Here is a 17,571-nt window from a genome sequence, read left to right on the forward strand (position 1 = left end):
GACAAACAGCAAGTAGTAGATGCAGATTCCGCACTAATCTTTGAAACACCGTGGATACCTGGGAATGGATGAAGACAAAAGGGGTGCCCCAGGTCCCAAGCTGTACACTTCCAAAACAAGACTGGCACAACTCCTGTTAAAAGAGAGGGCTGCGTAGGTCTTCCTCTAGCAAGCCTAAAAATGAGCAAGCAGCACGCAAACAAGCCAGGGTCATGGTGGAACTGGAATCTTGCAGTAGCCTCCCCCCATCACTCACACTTCAGGTGGGAGCCTTGCTGCACGGGGAGTTGGCCCTCGCCTTGAAGAACATCCAAGCAGAACTGTGAACGGGCCCTGCTCTTGCCCTGATGACAGAGGACAAGGTGATATGACCCCAGAAACACCACTAGGACCCTGCGTTTGAGGTTACGTAGTTTTCGATTTCGCTTTATATTCAGCCGCCATTTTGTACTTAGCCGCCATTTTGTGTTGCCTCACTCAGGCAGCATGGCTAACGGGGTAAACGTGGTGTTTTTGCCTTTTCAGCTGCTACGTGTCTTTCCTGTTTAAAGAATAACCGATGTCAGGGTCTGGGCGAGTTCATAAAGCCATGTCTAAACTGATTAATCTATGTCTTACTCCACTGTTTGAGTCCCACCATTCTTCTCGACTTTATCTTGTTTAGCTGGCCTTCACTATTCTGTTCGTGTGTTCTCTTGTTACATAGCCTATCCTTTGAAGCATTCGACACATGTTTTCCCACCTGCAAATTAAATCACGGGCACTAATGTTAGTTAACTTCAGGGGAGGTGAGCAGACGGGGTCTGAAAGGAAGGTGTGTTTTAGACATCCGATAGCTTGTTTTCGAACTATTCCTATTTGTCAGTTTTGTGTGTTTTGGTAGTTGTCATTGTAAACTTGTTCTGTATAATAGACTGTACGCTACAGAATGAAGTAGCAGTCTCTAGAGAACTTACCCGTTTGGTACTTCTTAGACAACTATGCTTAGCTGCAGCTAATAAACTTGTTATTCTACGCCTAACAGAGTGTCTTGTGTCTCTGTCTGTCAAAGCAGGTGAGCCCGGAGATCTTAGGCGTGCCCTGCGCCGCTTGGCCCATAAGGTCAGGTTCTCCAATTGGTGGCCCAACGTGTGGGCGACTTCAGTGTTAGTAGTTATTGCCCGAAGGTCGTGAGGAGCTTCGCAAGAAAATTCCGGAGGATTTCGCGAACCACGTGAGCGACCCCTGCATGTCGAAGTGGACCGACGGTCTTTTGAAGCGCGGCTACTCCTTCCCGACGGCTGCTGACGACTGCTGCCCTGACTCTCGCCCTGCCTCGGCCCTCTGGTGATGATCTGTCTTGCGAGACGTTAGACGAACATCTGTTGGCGTGAGAAGAACATTTAGTTAAGTATTCGTGGGTAGCGCTCACTCTTTGTTTTTGTTTTTGTTATTCGTTTAGCGTGCTAACCAAAGCCAAGGGGTAAGTACGTTTGTGCTGGGACTATATTGTCTAAACCCCCTTGACGTTTGTAAGGAAGTCCAGTTCGTTATGAAATGCCTGGATTTAGTAAGTTTAGGAAATGTTGTTGTTTTGGTTGTTCTAGGGATTCCCGGCTAAAGGATTCTTGTCCAATTCCTCCAGTTGGTACTCCCACTTACGAGCTCTATTCAAAACATGGTCTGGGTCCTATTGTTTTTAACGAAACATGGATCTGATACACAAAGAAGGATGGTGTCCTACAGTGGCCACAAAATGGTTCTTTTGAGTCTGATATAATCAGGAGATTGAGGTATCGGAAAGACAGCATCGTATGGCACTAGATAGATGTTATCCTGTGTCACCTACTACATCAAAGAGTAAGAATCCTGACGAAGATTCTTTTATGTCCCATTTATTAACGTTACCTCTACCTTATGTGTTAGGTGCTAGTGCACCCCCATTACAACCTGTTGCTAATCCAGCTGTTCTGGTTCCTGCACAATTGCCTATTCCTGTGATTCCACCTCAGCCCCCTTTGCCAGCGACTTCTGTACCCCAATCTTCTGTGCCTGAGTCTCCTTTACCTGTCGTTTCTTTTGCTACGGATTCTTCTCCTGTTTTACAGAATACGCTGTCTCCTGTTTTATTGTTGGATTCCCCTACAGCTCGACAACGTTTAGTCGACACAGTTTCAGGTCTTCTGTCACCTTTTCTTGGACCTCTGTATTTTTCCCCTGCGCCATCTCGAAGACAATCTCGTAGCCAGATTCCAGATTTAGAGGAACGGACTAAGTTAGATTCCCTTGCTCGTAATTGGATCATGAGTAGTGTACAGTATAGTGTGCGTCATATTCTGGATACTTTCCTTCAATGGAATGCGCCTACTCAGCGGTATGTTTTCAATGCTATGTGCAATACTCTTATTAAAGGATGGGGAGATGTGGATCTGGATTCACCTCCCCAGGATTTATTTGAAGTACAGGATCAATTTGATAAGGGACTTATTGTGGGTCCTGCTGTGGAGAGCGCTATTCATAAGCTTGTTACTCTTCGATCTTCCTTTTTCTCTCAAAATTCTCTTGAACCTAGGATGACGTTGTAAAATTAAAAAAGAAGGTCGCGGCCATGGAGGGAATCCAGAAGGGCCTGGCGCTCCGAGTGGAGGATGCAGAAGGACGGGCTCGGCGCAACAACCTACGGTTCGTTGGATTTTCCGGAAGATTGCGAAAAGGGGGACATGAAGGCCTTTCTTACTCGCTGGTTAGAGGGCTGGCTGCCACCGGAGTCCCTCTCCTGTTGTATCGTCATCGAGAGGGCCCACAGGGCGTTTGCTCCTAAACCACCAGTCGGGGAGCGACCACGACCGGTAATAGCCAAGTTGCTTAATTATCACGATCGGGACACTATCCTGAAACAAGCCCTTTTGAAAGAACCCCTCATGTGTGATAACCAACGGATCCTAATATTCCCGGATTGCACAAAGCTGGTGCAGCGACAAAGACAATCCTTCATGGATACCAAAGCTCGCCTGAGAGGCCACAAAATCCAGTATGCCCTACTCTATCCAGCCCATCTGCGGGTGATCTATCAGTCCCGCACTCTGTTCTTCAACTCTCCGGAGGAAGTATTCAACTGGACAGATGAGACGGTTCGAGTCCGGCCGCATACCCCGCCGGCTCGGGATTCAGACTCGTCCTCCTCGACGGCGCCGAGGGAAACACATAGACGCTCTCGTAGCAGGAGCAATTGGAGGTCCCGCTCCACCAAAAGATCCCCCGCCAAGAAAGTTGCTGCTGAGGAGACCACTCCCCCAGATACACAGACTGTGGATTCGTGAATGGAGCTGAGACTATACACGGCGCTGTGGGGTGAGATCGGCGGGTAGACTCAGGCCGCCAGGCCGAGGCGACTGGCATAATTAGGTCACACCGACATCCTTGGATAAAGACACTGACTTTCAGATATGGGATGGTGGATGAGGGAGGGTGAGGGGGGCTGCAGGGCGGACATTTGCCTCAGGGTAACAGCAGTCCAGTTTTCCACGGGTGTTAATTGCCCCTCTAAAGGGCTAGTTGGGGGTTGTGCGGTTGGCCTATGGGGATCCATTGGAGCGGGTGGCCACTGACCTCCCGTCGGGGGTTGGGGCACGCCCACAAAGCGACAGATACTTCAATGTTGCTGAGGTATAGGGGGGGGTGGTTGGTGTTCGGGAAGTTGAGTTGGGGCCTGGTCTGGGGTGGGGCACTGGGGGAAAGCGGGAGTTTGGGGTGCTCAGGGATAGTTCATTGTTACACGATGGTCCACCTGGTTCGACTGATGAGGTATAGGCAGATTCACTCCCATACGCCCAGGCGATTGCACACTTGCTCAATTGATGGTGGCTAGAGGCCCTGCTCCTGAGCTCCCCAGGGCGGCGCTGCAGATAGTGAGCTGGAATGTACGGGGCATGCTTGATAAAATTAAGAGAGGTGCTATGCTGAGGCAGGGGAAGAGGGAGAAGGCTGATGTCTTATTATTGCAAGAAACCCATCTCCTGGGTACCAAGACCCTTAGCTTGCAGCGCTATGAATATCAACAAGTGTACCATGCAGGTTTTGTTAGAGGGTCCCGGGGTGTTGCAGTAATGATTCACCGGAGGGTGTCCTATGTTCACACTACGCATTGGGTTGATGCCCAGGGTAGATATGTGTTTGCCAGGGGAACGATTGATGGTGAACCGGTTGTCTTTTGCAGTGTGGTGCTCCCCCCCACTGCAGTGGCCCCTAGTGGAGAAATTGTTCGCTGTCTGGTCTGAGATCCCGGATGCACTGGTGGCGATTGGAGGGGACTGGAATGATGTTATGGATGGTGCGATGGACCGCTATAGGCCGAGTGGTGGGCAACCATTGGCTACCCCTACGAGGTTGCATGATATGGTGCGGAGCTTGGGTTGGACGGATGCCTGGCGCTATCAACATACTCATAGTAGGGAATACACCTATGTCTCGGCGGTCCATAACTCCTTCTCACGATTGGACTATCTGTTTGTCCCTTGCACCAAGATAGGAAGAGTGGAATCGACAGCTATATTGCCACGTGGGCTTTCTGATCACTCTCCCATAGTGATCGACATCCGCCAAGACAGGAGATGACAGCCGTTTCGATGGCGCCTCTCCACCTGGCACCTTCAGCAGGACGATTATCAATCCCACATGCGAGAAGCTATAGCCCACTATTGGTCTGATAATGAGGGGTCGGGAGTGGATGACGTGACCCTCTGGGAAGCCTTGAAACCCACACTCCGGGGGTTGGATATAGCCTGGTGCGCGGGGGCCCGTAGGTTGCGCGGAGCGGAGCTGGAGAGGGCTGTGGACCATGTGCGTACCCTCGAGAGCACCTGTACGGAGACCAGAGAGGAGGAAGATGTTAGACGGTTGCTGCAGGCGCAGCGAGATGCCGCATCCCTGCAACTTGAGGAATCACGCCAGGTGTGGCTAGCGACGCAGAGCAGAATCTACCAGTGGGGGGATAAGCCGGGCACAATGCTCTATAGTCTATGCCAGGGCACACTCCAGGCGCCGACACTGCCGGCGCTACGCGATGGGGCCGGCGGCTCTCTTTCGGACCCGAGGGCAATTGCTGACACCTTTGCATGCTATTATGCAGCACAGTACTCCCCTAGGGAATCCCTTCCAGCAGAGGAGGTTGACAAATTTCTGGCGGATCTCCCACCGCAGGGGATCTCCAATGATGAGCGAGATAGCCTTGAGCTCCCTCTGTCTGCGGAAGAGCTGGGGAAGGCCCTTGGAGAATTGAACGCAGGGAAGGCCCCCGGGCCCAACAGGTTCTCGTGTGAGTTCTTCCGGAAATATCATCTTCAGTTAGGGGCATACTATAAGAGGGCGTTGGATGCTGCTAGAGAGTCTGGCCGTCTGCCAGGATACTGGAGACACGCAGAGATAGTGGTCTTCTGCAAACCGGGGAGACCCCCGGACCGCCACGAACCTTATTGCCCTATCTCGCTATTGAATACCGAGGCAAAGATACTGGCCAAGGCCCTCGCCAACCATCTCCTCCCCTTAATTACCACCATGGTCCACCCAGATCAGGCTGGCTTTATGCCACACAGAGCTACCAGGCATAATATTACGCGAGCCCAGGCTGCTTTGGAAATGATGAGAGCTCCCGGAACCCAGGCGGCGCATTTATTAGCAGATATAGATCGAGCATTTGACTCGCTGAGCTGGGTCTATCTGCAGGCACTCCGGTCACGGCTAAATCTTGGACCCCATTTTCTTTCCTAGATCCAGCTGCTATATACCGATTGACGGCATCGGTTTGGGTGGCGGTCGCGGTCTCGGAAGCCTTCCCTATTGGGCGGGGCACCCGCCAGGGATGCCCTCTCTCGCCATATTTATTTGCTCTCGCCATGGAACCTATTGCGGCGTGGGTACGCATAGACGTGCAGATGAAGGGATTTGAGTGGGACTCGGGGTCGTCCGATAGGATCGCTCTCTATGCGGACGACGTGCTGTTCTTTCTCACCGACCTTAATAGGTCAGGCCCAAGAGTTCTTGAAATTATGAGGATATTCGGTGAGGTCTCTGGGCTTCATCTTAATGTACAGACATCTACTTTATGGACCCTTGGTGGTGGTGTGGCGCTGGGTGACTGGGCGTTGGCTCTACAGGAGGCGGTGGGGGGCCTTAAATACCTCGGAGTATTCCTGTCGGTTATACCGGGAGTTTCATGGGAACGTAACATAGTTCCGGTGTGGGACAAGGTTCGATCGGACATTAAGACATGGTCCCGCATGCCCCTCAATCTATATGGCCGTTCGGCCATATTTAAGATGGTGGCCCTCCCTCGTCTGCTCTATCAGTTACAAAACCACCCTTACCCTGTCTCGCCGCAGTGGTTTCGCCAGGTCAACTTGGCGCTGGGCCGCTTCCTCTGGGCTGGGGGTGCTGTCCGGGTGGCACTTCGCACCTGCTTCCTATCCACGTATTGTGGCGGCCTGGCATCGTCCGATATTTTATCTTACTACCAAGCTTCCCATCTGTTGGTGTTAAACGAATGGTGGTATGGTGACCGCAGCGACCTGGCCTATGCCCTGGAACGGTATTTGATGGACCCCAATACCTTACATGAGCTACTACATGACCATTGATATCGACTCAGACTAACGCGAGTCTCTTTGTGCTTTGCCTGAGTATGGCAAAGAGAGGGTCTGAAGTTACGTAGTTTTCGATTTCGCTTCATATTCAGCCGCCATTTTGTACTTAGCCGCCATTTTGTCTTGCCTCACTCAGGCAGCACGGCTAACGCGGTAAACGTGGTGTTTTTGCCTTTTCAGCTGATACGTGTCTTTCCTGATTAAAGAATAACTCTTGCTCATGTTTACGAAACCGATGTCAGGGTCTGGCCGAGTTCGTAAAGTCATGTCTAGACTGATTAATCCATGTCTTACTCCACTGTTTGAGTCCCACCATTCTTCTCGACTTTATCTTGTTTAGCTGGCCTTCACTATTCTATTTGTGTGTTCTCTTGTTACATAGCATATCCTTTGAAGCATTCTACACATGTTTTATCACCTGCAAATTAAATCACGGGCACTAGTGTTAATTAACTTGAGGGGAGGTGAGCACACGGGGTCTGAAAGGAAGGTGTGCTTTAGACATCCGATAGCTTGTTTCCGAACTATTCCTATTTGTCAGTTTTGTGTGTTTTGGGAGTTGTCATTGTAAACTTGTTCTGTATAATAGACTGTACACTACGGAATGAAGTAGCCGTCTCTAAAGAACTTACCCGTTTGGTACTTCTTGGACAACTGTGCTTAGCTGCAGCTAATAAACGTGTTATTCTACACCTAACAGAGTGTCTCGTGTCTCTGTCTGTCAAGGCAGGTGAGCCCGGAGATCTTAGGCGTGCTCTGCGCCGCTTGGCCCATAAGGTCAGGTTCTCCACGTTCACAGCCTTAGACTGAACATAGTGAAGGAAAGCACAGGTGCTCTTGATGTGCAGAAGGGAGGGTGAGAAATGGGGTTACATGATGGCTTGAACTTCTATAGAACTAATGCCCTACAAAGCCAGCGTCGGTGTTGTCATCAAGGTTGCCATCCATGGTAGATGCATGGATCTTGTGCTGGGTAAGCACTATGCTGCAGCAGTTCCAATGGCGTCCTCTCCTGTTGGCTCAGCAGATCTGTGGGGTGCCTACGAGGGAGAGGGAAGCTGATCGAAGCTGTCTGGATGGTTAGTGGAAGGTCAGGCATTTGTTGATGTATGCTGGTCCTTCTTAGTGCAAGGCCATGTAGGCATGACTCATCATCTTGAACTGGCATCTCTTCTGAATCAGGAGCCAGTGTAGTTTCCTGAGATGGGGTGTGACTTGGGTCCTTCTGGGAGGTTGAATATGAGTCTTGTCACTGAGGTCTGTATTGTCTGGAGTCTATCCTGGAGGGGTGCAATGACTCTTACGCAGATTGTGTTTCCAGTGTCCAGTCTGCTAGTGATGAGGGCTTGCATGATGGTCCTTCTGGTGTTTGCCGGGAGCCATCTGAAGATCTTGTGGAACCTGCAAAGGGTGTGGTAGCAGTTGGATGAGACTGCATTGACTTGTTTCTACATGGATAGCTTGCTATCCAGAATGATGCAGAGGTTATGGGCATGGTATGTTGATGCGGGGGTATGCTGTGCTCCAGGGGACACCATGAGTCATTCCATGGTGAGGTGTTGTTCCCAAAAATGAGGACTTCCATCTTGTCTGTGTTGAGTTTGAGACAGGTGTACTTCATCCAAGCCCTTGATACAAGCCCTGGCAACACCAAGTATATGGGGTGGGAACTACAATTCTGCCCATGACACCTCCCTAGATAGATCCTTCCCCGACCACAACATGAGAATGCAATAAGAATGACCCATGCATTGTGGACTGGCTTATGCTTACCCAGACGTGAAACATCTGGTGACAGATGAATCCTCGTACATGAGAATACATTTTGTTCTCACCAGTACACTAACTGCACACCAAAATCGGCTTGCTCCTATGCAATCCCTCTGTGGCTCCCTTGGTCTTGTGATCTGAATTCCTAGGCCACACACTTTAGTTCCACAACCACCTCAAAATGATGATTCAGTGGGGCAGACAACATGCACCACTACCTACTATGAGGCGGTATGCCCCGGCCCTACAGGACAGAGTCTTCAGTGATTCTGTAAGTACACATATTGCCATCTTTGAGGCAAACGAAAGAACTGCCTCTACAACAGTGATCGAGTGGGATACCTTTAAGGGTCTCACATAAGGCCTGTGCATAAAGATGTAGCACAGTGTAAAACATGCCTTGCAAGCCCAGAACCTCTCCCTTGAACAAACAATATGAACAACGGAAATATATCTGGGGTAGCTGCATGAAACTAGAACACAATCTACCCTATCGGAAAGGAGTAAAGAGAGGCTGTGGTCTGACTAGGAACACTACACTATCAGATACTAGCGTGGCCACTAAGGTCGTTGACCCCTAAGACCCCCAGAAAGGCCAGCAGATCCCGGTGGGAGAGATATTGAATGTGTAGGAAGGTAGATACCTGACTATGGTTACCCCCGACTTTTTGCCTGGTGTTTTGCTGGTTTTCCGACTTAGTTGACCTGGGGCCCTGCCAATCAGGACCCCAGGCCTACTGCTCTCTCTCTAAAATGGATTCCATGTACCTTAGGTACATTTCCAATTGGAACTGGGCCACCTTGTCAGACCCTGTAACTCAGGGCATCGGTGTACCCAGGGCCTACCAGGGGCTGAAGCATGTATTATGCCACCCCTGGATGGCCATCTAAATCGGACACAACTGGCTGGACGACAGCTGGGGCAACGTGGCGTACTCGCCCGTTGCTTTAGGTATAGTATCCCTATATCTAACCCTAAGATGGACACCCGAGTTCCTATCAGTCACTCCTATGGCAGGCCTTGACAATCCTGAAGGCAGAGTGCGTTGAATCGTGTGAATTGGGCTCTGGCACGAGCCGAGCCCGGTTGCAGCTTGCGGAACCAAGACCCAATGGCTGTTCCATGATAACGCGTACCATATTGGTAACTTTGGTATCGCGTTATCAAGACATGTCGAGTAAGGTGTCATACGAATCGGGATGCTGCCCCCTCACCAATGCTGGCGACGAGGTTAGCATTCCGCCCTTCTAGAGGGACACGACATGTACGTAACCGTGAACCCCGGTTAAAGTTAACTGAAGCCTCAGCTCCACAAAATGGATGCTGCCACCACAGACACGAGTCTGACCTCCTGCTGCTGGGAGTCCTTCCAGCGAGGAGAGCTTGGACAAAGGGTTTCCTGTCTGGGGCGGTGTTCGCACCATCCCAGACAGAGTTTTGTGTATCCTGGGTAGGCAGGGCTTTACAAGAAGGTGACTGCGGAGTGGCACCCCGGTGCTCACTACGCATCTGCCGGCTAGAACCAGTTCCAGGGGCGCGCAGCCCCTGACCTGGGGAAAGTCCGGCAGGGGAGAGGGGTGTAACTACCCCCCCTTCCTGGTCCCACCCCTAGGGCAGGACCTAGTCATGTACCCACCCCTTTCTTTAGGATAAAGGCCGGAGCGGGGACCCTTCCAAATTAGATCATCTTTGAATCAAGAATACTTTCTACGAAAGGACTTCGAGACTCTTCTTAAGATTTCTCCCTTGTGGCTAAGGAGTAGTCACCCTGCGTCCGCAGGCACCATCTAAGAACTCTGCGGGTTGCTGCAAGTCCTTCCTCAGGAATCAGACTGTCCAGCTCGACGAGAACCGGCTTCCCTGGCACCTCTGACCTCTACCCACATCATCAGCTCAGCTGAGATCTGTGGGTGCGACGAGACCTCGAGGGACCGGCCATCATCAAAACCTGCATGCTTTCTTAATCAGCACGACCACCGAAGGAATCCTCTGGTGAGTGCTCTGGGGTCCGAGAAGCTCCGACCCTGAGCAGCTCCAGCACCGAAGTGCAGCCTCCCAGCATCTCCACGATCTGCGTGGGGCCCTTCTGCTTCGCTGTTCAGCCCATTGTCCGATCACTAGCCGCTGGCTTGTGACTCTTTGACGACAAACGACAACCAACGTTGCTGGTCTGGTTGCTCCAGACTGGCCCTTGCTCCCTTCTGCGAGAGGAGCACCCCGGATCCTCCTGGTCCACTCAAGACGCCATTTTAGGCCCACCACGTGGCCCTGAAATCTGTCAAGGCTTGTTGCCCCAATCCTGGGCCCAGCGACGCCGACAGCATCAACCTTCGTGGGACAGCTCGCACCTCCATCCTGGTCGCCGACAACGCCTCCTGGTCCGTGAGACTGCAGAGCCTAGCATCGCCCACTCACCTAGTCGAGGTGACGATCATCTGGTGCCCTCCTGGTACCCTCTGACTACTGGCTAGTAGTACGAACTTGGTCCCCTCTGCTTTCAGGTGTCATCTATCTCTGATCCAGGCTTGGATCTCTACGAACTATTCTCCACTGGTCGCCAGCCAGCAACTCCTTCCTTCCGGCTCCTGGCTCGTCAGCGAAGACCCCCGACGCCTGTAAGACTTGTGCAGCCGCAGCCCTTGTGGCTAGGTAACTTCGGCATTTCGGTGCCCGCATAGCCTCCTTACTTAAGGGTCCCGAGTCCCTCGCTTCCGACTTGCCTTATCGGGTCCGCCCGAGACCACTAAACTTTCCGTGCCCTCGGGCACTTGTATTGATTGTGCACTTGAAGTATTTTCCTAAGAGTTTTGTTCTGTGCTTAGTACCCTGTCCTCATAAAGAGTCCAGGGCTGTTGTGATTCTAATAAATATACTGTTTATTTTCATAACACTTGTGTGGTGTCCTTTCACTTGGTGTTCAAGGGGTATGTGATGGTATAACAGCTGGCTTAACACGCCCTCTAGAGTTTAGCCCGAAGACTGCTCGTATCCACGCTACTAGGATAGCTGGTCTAAGGTTGACTTACAACCAATCACCATAAGGGTCGTTTGGACCGATGCATAGTGGTCGCTAGAATAGTGAACACTGCATATCGGGCCAACTTCTCACATTGGTGAGCAGCGGTTGGGATTTGAGCTTGCTGTTGTTTTACCACGCGTATCCTAAGAATATCTTGTGAAAGATCGCATAAGTACTCCAGGTACATATAACTTAGCTTAGAATACTCTGAGTTCTACTAAACCAGCTGTTGTAGCTCCTCAAGGCTTAGCACACCTTGGCTACAACTCTTAGCAAGGGATCAGTAGGTAAACATATAGTGTAGGTAGGTGCATCACTTACACCACACTAGAAGCAGCATGTCAGACAAAGGAGGAAACTCTGAGTCTCCCCTTGTGTCAGTCGACCCTCCACAGGTCACGTCCAGATATGCTGCACTTAGCTTCCAAGAGATGCGACAACTCTGTACGTCTCGGAAGCTAAAACAGGGTTCAAACCCTACAACTCCGTTTCTGATTGGTCTCTTGGAGACTTATGATGCTAGGAGGGCGGGTAACACCGACCCTTCTCATCCAGAAGAGAGTATGCCCCCCTCGTGTGAATTGGACCCTGACCTTATCCATCTCTCCGCAGGAGATGAACAGGAGGACGAGGAGCTAGAGACATCTGAGGACGAGGCAGACAAAGGTCCAGTCATAGTTAGCCAGCTAACTCAGGACAAATTAAGCCGGCACGAGAATGGTACTAGGAGACCCCTGGGGCCCCTCTCAGGCCAGCTTAACATTGGGAGTGGACGAGTTAGGTCTCTGTCGAGAGGCTCTAACAGATCCGTTCGGACCAATGGCTCTCGAGGCTCTTCTCGACGAGGGATGACATCCCCTCAGAGGAGAGTGTACGAAGCGAAGGAGCGGGAAGTCAATCTGCGGATCGAAAGGGAAGAACTTGCCCTGGCCAAGGAAAGGCGAGTGCCTTTGCTAGAGAGCAAGAATTGTGTTGGACAAATCCCACTGGTGGCAGCATTCCCCCACGGGAAAACAGGAGTTTAGACACTAGGCACCTGAGTAAGATAGTGCCCCCCTTTAAGCAAGGGGACGACATCCACAAATGGATTACTGCTTTGGAGCGGGCCTGCACTGTACAGTGCGTCCCCCAGAGTCAGTGGGCAGCTATCTTGTGGCTCTCCTTTGAAGGTAAAGGTAGAGATAAGCTCCTCACTACTAGAGCTGAGGATGCTAACAATTACCAGGTCCTGAAGAACACACTGATTGATGGGTTCGGCCTAACCACTGAGCAGTACAGGTTGCTGTTCAGGGATACCCAGAAAACTCAGTCTCAGGACTGGTCTGATTTTGTCGATTGTGCCACTAAGGCTTTTGAAGGCTGGCTACTGGGAAGTAAGGTTACTGATTTTAAAGGATTGTACAATCTAATTATGAGAGAGCAAATCTTAAGTAATTGTCAGAACCAGTTATTACACCAGCACCTGGTAGACTCTGATCTGACCTCTCCACAAGAATTGGGTAAGAGGGCGGACAAATGGGTCAGAACCAGGGTCAGGCCTAAGAACCAGGGTGGTGACCAAAAGAAGGAATCGACCAAGCCTCAAGAGAAGGGTGGGAATAAATCTTCTGATCAAACCACAGGGCCCTAAAATTCCTCTGAAAAGGGTGGGTCCCCAACTTCTCCCAAAACCAAAAAGAAACCTTATTGTCACACCTGCAAACAAGTGGGCCATTACAAAACTGACAGCAGTTGTCCCAAGGCCAACAACAATAAGGAGAACATACCCCCAAATAAAGCTTCCCAGCCTCCTGTTACTACTAGTAGTAATCTCACAGGTGGTGGGAGTGCCCCCAAGAATCTGGGTGCATTTTCTTTGGGAGTGCCTGGGGACTCTGGCCTAACCAGGTCCCCTGACTTAGATACTCTTGTCTGTGAGACCGGCATGGGGTTTGCCAACTTCACAGCCTGTCCCAACACTTTGGGCAGGTACAGACAAGAGCCCCTCATCAATGGTTCAAAAGTTAAGGCCTACCGAGACACAGGGGCTAGCATCACCATAGTGGCTGAGAGCCTAGTCCCCTCCCGGCAACTTATGCCTGGTGCCACATACCAGGTAGTGAACATTGATGGAGTGCAGAGAGATCATCCCATAGCAGTGGCAAATCTCAGCTGGGGAGGTGTCACTGGTCACAAGAGAGTGGCAGTGTCACCAAACTTACCTGTGGATTGCCTACTGGGGAATGATTTAGAGACCTCAGCCTGGGCTGAGGTAGAACAAGAAACCCATTTTAAAATGGTAAACCTCCATGGTAAGGTTAGTGGGGCCGTGATAGCCACAGCCCCAGTCCCAGAAGTCCTCCCTGAACAGGTCAGGAGGGCTGTGCCAGTCACAGCCCTATCCCAGAAAGATGCCTTTCCTGAACAGGTTGGCAAGGCTGTGATGGTCACAGCCCAAACCCAAACTGAGTCCCTTCCTGAAAAGGTTGGTGGAGTTGTGATGGCCACAGCTCAAACTCAGACCGATAATAGTGTTGTGAAGCCTAAAACAATGGATCACTCCACTCAAACAGAGAGCATTGAGGAGGAAGAAAAGTCTTCCCCCTCCCAGACACTAGGTGAGAGCCAGCCTCCTCAGGGAACTGACTCTACCCCTGGTGAAGGAACTGCCCCAAAGGTAGTCAGGCCTAGCCTGGCAGAGCCCCTGATGACAGTGGAACCTTCCCAGGTGGGACCCAGTCTGGAGCAGGTAACCTGCCCCTCTCTACCCTGCCTCAGTCAGCCCAGGGCTGTAGAGGTCAGGGAGGCCAGTGGTGGACCCCAAAGGGCCCCCTGTCCAAAAGAACTTCCCAATCAGCAGATTAGGATCACTGAAGCTAGTAGTCCTAGCCAAGTGAAAATAAAACACACTCCTGAGGGATCCCCCTTAAACTTAGTTAGGGAACTCCCACAGCTGGACACTGTTGGGCACAGCCAAACCTGGGGCCTAAAAACCCCAAACCTGACCTGTCCCTCCAGTAAGCCAAACAGAGGGACTCAGCCTCCAGCTTTAGGTAGCCAGAGGTTGACCCTGAGAGCTCATAGCAACTCAGTACTGGAAAGAAAGGCACATATGGTGGATAGTGATTGGAAGAAGTTGAGCCCAACAGTAGTGGAGCCTCACTTCAGTACTCCATTCCCACACCAGCCTTTCACTTTGCCAAAGCACACCACTGGTAGTGATTCCCTATGGTGGAGACCCTCAGATGCCCTTAGGGTGAGGGGTTGCTTAGTGGACCATGATATAGGGGGTAACCATGCCAGTGCATGTACCACCTCATATGGCCACTCAAGCAATATAGGCTTACCTGGACAAGGATAGCCTTATCTCCTTTCGTTTGGGGGGGGGGGTTGTGTAGGAAGGTAGATACCTGACTATGGTTACCCCCGACTTTTTGCCTGGTGTTTTGCTGGTTTTCCGACTTAGTTGACCTGGGGCCCTGCCAATCAGGACCCCAGGCCTACTGCTATCTCTCTAAAATGGATTCCATGTACCTTAGGTACATTTCCAATTGGAACTGGGCCACCTTGTCAGACCCTGTAACTCAGGGCATCAGTGTACCCAGGGCCTACCAGGGGCTGAAGCATGTATTATGCCACCCCTGGATGGCCATCTAAATCTGACACAACTGGCTGCGCGACAGCTGGGGCAATGTGGGGTACTCGCCCGTTGCTTTAGGTATAGTATCCCTATATCTAACCCTAAGATGGACACCCGAGTTCCTATCAGTCACTCCTATGGCAGGCCTTGACAATCCTGAAGGCAGAGTGCGTGGAATCGTGTGAATTGGGCTCTGGCACGAGCCGAGCCCGGTTGCAGCTTGCGGAACCAAGACCCAATGGCTGTTCCATGATAACGCGTACCATATTGGTAACTTCGGTATCGCGTTATCAAGACATGTCGAGTAAGGTGTCATACGAATCGGGATGCTGCCCCCTCACCAATGCTGGCGACGAGGTTAGCATTCCGCCCTTCTAGAGGGACACGACATGTACGTAACCGTGAACCCCGGTTAAAGTTAACTGAAGCCTCAGCTCCACAAAATGGACGCTGCCACCACAGACACGAGTCTGACCTCCTGCTGCTGAGAGTCCTTCCAGCGAGGAGAGCTTGGACAAAGGGTTTCCTGTCCGGGGCGGTGTTCGCACCATCCCAGACAGGGTTTTGTGTATCCTGGGTAGGCAGGGCTTTACAAGAAGGTGACTGCGGAGTGGCACCCCGGTGCTCACTACGCATCTGCCGGCTAGAACCAGTTCCAGGGGCGCGCAGCCCCTGACCTGGGGAAAGTCCGGCAGGGGAGAGGGGTGTAACTACCCCCCCTTCCTGGTCCCACCCCTAGGGCAGGACCTAGTCATGTACCCACGCCTTTCTTTAGGATAAAGGCCGGAGCGGGGACCCTTCCAAATTAGATCATCTTTGAATCAAGAATACTTTCTACGAAAGGACTTCGAGACTCTTCTTAAGATTTCTCCCTTGTGGCTAAGGAGTAGTCACCCTGCGTCCGCAGGCACCATCTAAGAACTCTGCTGTTTGCTGCAAGTCCTTCCTCAGGAATCCGACTGTCCAGCTCGACGAGAACCGACTTCCCTGGCACCTCTGACCTCTACTCACATCGTCAGCTCAGCTGAGATCTGTGGGTGCGACAAGACCTCCAGGGACCGGCCATCATCAAAACCTGCACACTTTCTTAATCAGCACGACCACCGAAGGAATCCTCTGGTGAGTGCTCTGGGGTCCGAGAAGCCCCGACCCTAAGCAGCTCCAGCACCGAAGTGCAGCCTCCCAGCATCTCCACGATCTGCGTGGGGCCCTTCTGCTTCGCTGTTCAGCCCGTTGTCCGATCACTAGCCGCTGGCTTGTGACTCTTTGACGACAAACGACAACCAACGTTGCTGGTCTGGTTGCTCCAGACTGGCCCTTGCTCCCTTCTGCGAGAGGAGCACCCCGGACCCTCCTGGTCCACTCAAGACGCCATTTTAGGCCCACCACGTGGCCCTGAAATCTGCCAAGGCTTGTTGCCCCAATCCTGGGCCCAGCGACGCCGACAGCATCAACCTTCGTGGGACAGCTCGCACCTCCATCCTGGTCGCCGACAATGCCTCCTGGTCCGTGAGACTGCAGAGCCTAGCGTCGCCCACTCACCTAGTCGAGGTGACGATCATCTGGTGCCCTCCTGGTACCCTCTGACTACTGGCTAGTAGTACGAACTTGGTCCCCTCTGCTTTCAGGTGTCATCTATCTCTGATCCAGGCTTGGATCTCTACGAACTATTCTCCACTGGTCGCCGGCCAGCAACTCCTTCCTTCAGGCTCCTGGCTCGTCAGCGAAGACCCCCGACGCCTGTAAGACTTGTGCAGCCGCAGCCCTTGTGGCTAGGTAACTTCGGTATTTCGGTGCCTGCATATCCTCCTTACTTAAGGATCCCGAGTCCCTCGCTTCCGACTTGCCTTATCGGGTCCGCCCGAGACCACTAAACTTTCCGTGCCCTCGGGCACTTGTATTGATTGTGCACTTGAAGTATTTTCCTAAGAGTTTTGTTCTGTGCTTAGTACCCTGTCCTCATAAAGAGTCCAGGGCTGTTGTGATTCTAATAAATATACTGTTTATTTTCATAACACTTGTGTGGTGTCCTTTCACTTGGTGTTCAAGGGGTATGTGATGGTATAACAGCTGGCTTAACACGCCCTCTAGAGTTTAGCCCGAAGACTGCTCGTATCCACGCTACTAGGATAGCTGGTCTAAGGTTGACTTACAACCAATCACCATAAAGGTCGTTTGGAACGATGCATAGTGGTCGCTAGAATAGTGAACACTGCATATCGGGCCAACTTCTCACAGAATGTACAAGCAGATATAAACCAGGCTTTCCTGTAGCACCAGATGGCTGTATACTAGGCTGTGTTGGGAGTGCAAGCGCCCAAATTAGATGAGTATTTGAATAGACTGTCGATCCCCAGACTTAACCCCCTTCAGGGACATACACCAGATGAAACCCTGGAAATTGGCTTCATGATTGACTAGATCGCGTGCAACAAAACTTCTGGGATGGACGGGTTTCCCGGTGGACTTTTACTTCAGCTACAGAGCAACCCTCTCTCCAAAGCTACTCCAAATGTACCAACAGGCCCGGCAGGAGGGCACATTA

The sequence above is a fragment of the Lissotriton vulgaris genome, chromosome 1_1, assembly GCF_964263255.1.
Source record: "Lissotriton vulgaris chromosome 1_1, aLisVul1.2, whole genome shotgun sequence".
Taxonomy (NCBI): Eukaryota; Metazoa; Chordata; class Amphibia; order Caudata; family Salamandridae; genus Lissotriton; species Lissotriton vulgaris.